The sequence below is a fragment of the Benincasa hispida genome, chromosome 7 (genome assembly GCF_009727055.1).
Source record: "Benincasa hispida cultivar B227 chromosome 7, ASM972705v1, whole genome shotgun sequence".
NCBI lineage: Eukaryota > Viridiplantae > Streptophyta > Magnoliopsida > Cucurbitales > Cucurbitaceae > Benincasa > Benincasa hispida.
Window position 1 is genome coordinate 30338668 of NC_052355.1, and position 5342 is coordinate 30344009.

A 5342-nucleotide genomic window follows, 5' to 3' on the forward strand; every position below is an offset into this window, starting at 1 on the left:
TACTGTGAGTTCTAAATGGTGGTGTCATCCCCATTGTTATGGTGTTCGTGAGTAGACGACCGGTGGTTTTGGTGAACGATTGCTTGGGCGTTCTAGCGAGAGCGAGAGCAGTAGTTCGTTTGGAGAGAACGAGTTTTTGATGAAGAAGTGTTCTTCAACCGGTACGTATTTCTTGTTCTCTTGTTATTTATTGTTCTAAGCATGCCGGTAATTTGTAGTATATTGCATATCTATTCTGTTAGATTGTAAATGTGGAAATTCTGTCACAATGGATTTGGAACGATCCGCTTCCACTCAGAGGTACTCTTGTATAAGAGTTCCTTCAATTGGTATCAGAGCCAGATTCTGATATTTCAAATTCATTGATGCAAAGAATTGCATTTACTTTCTCGGTGGGTGAAACATATCTGCTTTCTGTTTAAGCGTTAAATAGTTTGTGGATGTGGGACTAATGGAGTTTCTGAGATGAAGCCTTTGAATTGTTTAAATTCTTTTACATTTGAAGTTAATTGTAAGGGCCCCTGGGTTTTTAGGCATATTAACTGCTATCGAGTCTTTAATTTCAAGTTGATTGAGTCTGTGAGTCGTTCGTGAAGAAGCTTCTTAGCAAGGGTTGTTGTTCTTTGAGGATGAAGACGACCAAGCGTTAGTCGGGTCGTGTAAACGATGGGGTAGATGATCGTTGGGTATCGGATACTTGGGAGTTGGTTGACACGCACACACTTGACGATCGTGTAGCTCACGCTTATTTACTGACTACACGGTCGCGGAGTAAATCGTTTACTTAATCGCGTGTTAAGTGATCCTCTAGACGATCGGGCTTCGCAGCTTCGTTGTTGTCTAAACGATCATTTAGTATCCGCGTTTTTTTGTCTTATGTGCTACATGATCGTATACCTGGCCACGTTTACTAAACGATGGGGAGCTTCATACGACGGTTCAAGACCCGGTTCGCCTGTGAACCGGTTTGCTCGATGAAAAATGTAATAGATAGAGTTTTTCCTTCCAGTTTTGAGGTGGTTCATCCCGGTCCATTAGTTCTTTGTGAATGTACATAGGATGTAAGTTTATTTTATATGTCATATGGGATGCCATATAGAAGAAATCCCACCTTAGGTTATGCATTGGTCATGCATCATCTCTTTATTATAAGTGTTATGATTTAGAGAAGCATGATTTAAATTACGTAAGAGCATGCTCATGCATCATATAATATAAGAGTTATATTTATGCGTGCATAAAGTATTGACATACATCATCTTTATATTATAAATATTATAGTATAAGGGTGTATGGAACATGTGTGCTTGGTTCGTTACTTGTATATAAAAGTTATGTATAGTAATGACCGGACATTGCATGAAGCATGACACATAGGTTAAATTTATAAGCATTATAAATACCTTGTTGTGTGGCTATGTGGTTTTAGTTGTTTCTTTTATAAAAGTTATAAGGAAATTAGAACTAAAATCTATAAGAAAGACATGCATGCCAACTTAGGTTTAAATCATGGTTTTAAAAATGTTTTAAAACTTGGTGGAGATAGACCTAAGATCACGGTTCTAATATGATTAGTAACCTTAGGCTTTAATCTTTTAATCAGTTTAATAGGATTAAATTGACTACTAAAAGATTAAAGTGTAGCAAATCTATCTATAAGGGACCTTTTGTCTTAGGCGGTTTCTGTCTAGGCTGGGGTATTTAAGATGACGGAACGGAACACCCCTATCTGGGAACCTATCTGGAAAGGTGCATTAGATAAATTTGATGCATGCATGTAAGGTTAAAGACAATCCATTAAAGAGTTTAATGTGAATACTTGAACTTGTTTTATTTCAAAGACAAAAATTGTTTTTGAGCGAATTAAAATGACTTAGACTAAAATCAGTAGCCGGATTGTCTAGGTTAATGAATCTCTAGGTAGAACATTCAGTGGAAGGTACTTGGGACATCTGATGCTTCATTTAAACCTCTCACGTTTCTCCCTCTATTGTCCACACCGTGAGATCTATCCTCGTCCTCGTGGCACCCTGGGAGTGTCCCTCTAAAGGATGGTGTTTGGGTAGGTCAATATCAAGGTGGATGGAGAGAATGTTTATAGTAAGTGGGAGCAGGACGTACGATAGCATATCCCACAGAGAAGTGAAGAAATATCATCTATTATACATCACAAGCATTTGTTAAAACTGTGTTTATAAACTATAGGACACGAGAGTTTAGGACATCATCCCTAACAATCTCCTACTTTCCTAAGCGAGTAGGGTGTACATACAACTAGTACAAATAATAAACCACGGCACTAAGGCCTAGTACATAAATATCTCCCACTTTCCCTAGTTCAGCCGTGGGCAGTCCCGTAAACTATGCTCTAAAGGTGACCCTCAAACACTATAGGCGTGAGAGCCTTCGTAAACGGGTCAGCAACGTTGTGCTCCGAAGCGATCATCATGACAATCACGTCCTCTCGATGCACTATCTCGGCAGATCAAATGATACTTTTGCTCTAGCCTGTGACTCCTGGACTCCTTGGAGTTCGCACAGCACCACTATTGTCACAATAGAGGGTGATGGGCCTAGACATGTCTGGAATAGCTTCTAGGTCTATCAAAAACTTCCTGAGCCAAATGGCCTCGTTAGTAGCTTCACAAGCTGCTACGTACTCGGCCTCCAATGTGGAGTCGGCGATGCACTCCTACTTAGTGCTTTGCCACACAATAGCTCCTCCGTAAGAGTAAAAACTAACCCTGAAGTGGACTTTCAAGAGTCTTATCAGTCAGAAAGTCAAAATTCGTGTATCTAGTAAGGATCAAATCCTTAGTTCCATACACGAGCATGTAGTCCCTCGTTCTCTAAAGATACTTGAGAATGTTCTTAACTGCGGTCCAGTGACCCTGGCCTGGGTTAGATTGATACCTACTAACTATTACCACAGCATAGCAGATGTTTGGCTACTACAGAGCATAAAATACATCAAACAGCCAACGACAGATGCGTATGGGACCGTCTCATCTCCTCAACCTCTTGAGGCATCTTAAGACACATTTCATTAGACAAAGTAACTCCATGCCTGAATGGCAGTAGGCCTCTTTTAGAGTCCTGCATCGAGTACTTTAGCAACATTTGTTATATACGATATCTGAGACAGCGCTAACACTTTGTTCTTACGATCCGAAATATCCGTATACCCAGAACAAACTGAGCCTCTCCCAAATCTTTCATTTGGAATTGGGTCATTAGCCAGTTTCTAACTGCACTCAATAGTCCTACATCATTCCCAATGAGTAGGATATCATCTACATACAACACTAAAAACTACTGAACCATTGACGATCTTCTTGTATACACAAGGCTCATCAACATTTTGGTCAAATCGTATGATTTGATCGCAGTATCAAATCAAATTTCCAAGATCGAGATACTTGTTTCAGCCCATAAATGGACCGATTAAGTTTGCAAAAATTTTTGCTCTTGACCTTGGGCAATGAATCCCTCAGGTTGCACCATATAAATGGTCTTCTCAAGATTGCCATTCAGAAAGGCCATCTTGACGTCCATTTTCCATATCTCATAATCATAATAAGTGGCAATGGAAAGGAGGATGCAGATCGACTTCAACACTGCAACAGGCAAGAAAGTCTCCTCATAGTTGACTCCCTTCACTTGGGTTAACCCTTTACCACAAGTCGAGCCTTGAAGGTTTGTACCTTTCCATCAACACCCCGTTTCCTCTTGTAGATCCATTTACAACCTATAGGTCTTACCCCATCCGGTTGATCTACAAGATCCCATACTGAGTTGAAGTACACTCGACTCCATCTCGAGATCCATGGCTTTAACCCATTCATCCTGGTTAACATCCTCCATTGCCTTCTAATAAGACAACGGATCCTCAATGTAACCATCGACTACCATAGCCAAGATTTCTGTGCAACCCATATAGTGAACGGGTAAGTTCGCAACCCTCTACTACGTCGAGGTTCCCTCAACTCTTGAGGTGGAACCGACCTACCAGATGAACTATCATCAATAAATCTTGTTGATGAGCGGGCCCTTCAACAACTCTTGTTGAAGTTTTAGTAGTTTTGTTGGAAAGCTCACGTAACACGACCTTACGACGTGGACTGTACTCCCTAATATGATCCTTCTCCAGGAATGTAGTGTTCGTTGAAACAAACACTCTGTTTTCCGACAGATCAAAAAGTAACCCCCTCATGTACTTTGGGGTAACCTACAAAGAGGCATAACTCGACTGTGGTTCCAATTTCTTTGGATTAGCCTCAAACACATGTGTTTGGGCAACCCCATATGCGGAAGTGATGTAAACTAGCTTTACGCCCATTCCACAACTCCAGAGGTGTTCTTGTAACACTCTTGGAATGAATACATTTGAGTATATATATCGCAATCTCCACTGTGAAACCCCAAAATGAGTTCGGTAAGGAAGTGTAACTCATGATCGAACGAACCATGTCCAACAAGGTTCTGTTTCTCCTCTCCGCTACACCATTCTACTGAGGTGTACATGACGCTGAGAGTTGGGAAACGATTCCATGTTCTATCAAATAGTCCTAGAATCCCGAATCCATAAACTCTCCAGTTCAATCCAATCAAAGTGTTCTTAATCCATCTATCCAATGCATTTTCAAACTTAAGCCTTGAACTCTTTGAAGTTCTCAAAGGATTCAGACTTTCGTTGCATCAAATAAACATACCCATACCTAGAATAATCATCAGTAAACTGATAAAATGCTCATAGCCTCCCTGGCTCACACATTCATAGGACCACAAGAGGTCAGAATGCACTAACTAGAGGCTCTTAACAAAGCAATAGTGGTTGTCGCCATTTTAAAACCGTTGCTGAAAAACAAACAAAATTTTATAAGTCTTTTGCTAAACCACATTTTAACACCAAATAATTTTTAGCAAAACAGTTACCAAGTACCCTAAGTGATAAGACTTCTATTTCATAATGATGCCCAGTGAGGCAGGACAAACATCACCGGTAAGGTGATCATATGCCCCTTCACTGGGATGAGACACTCTCAACCATTAGACAGAACCAACTCTTATAATTGACCTAACAGCCACCATTTGTTTTGGTCCAGAACTGTTAGCCCTTAACAATTCCGCATAAGCATAACCCCTCATTTTTTGCCCCAGAGTTCCGCCCTAATGCGCTTACCGTAGGGAAAAAAGAAAATTAGGACAAGAGACTAGTAACCTTATCCTATATAGGAGATCAAATAAAGAAATACGCAAAATTACCATCCTATATGAGGAACACTCCAGGGTGCCTCGAGGCGATGCGCAGAAACTTTATTCAACCTAACGAGAGAGACCGC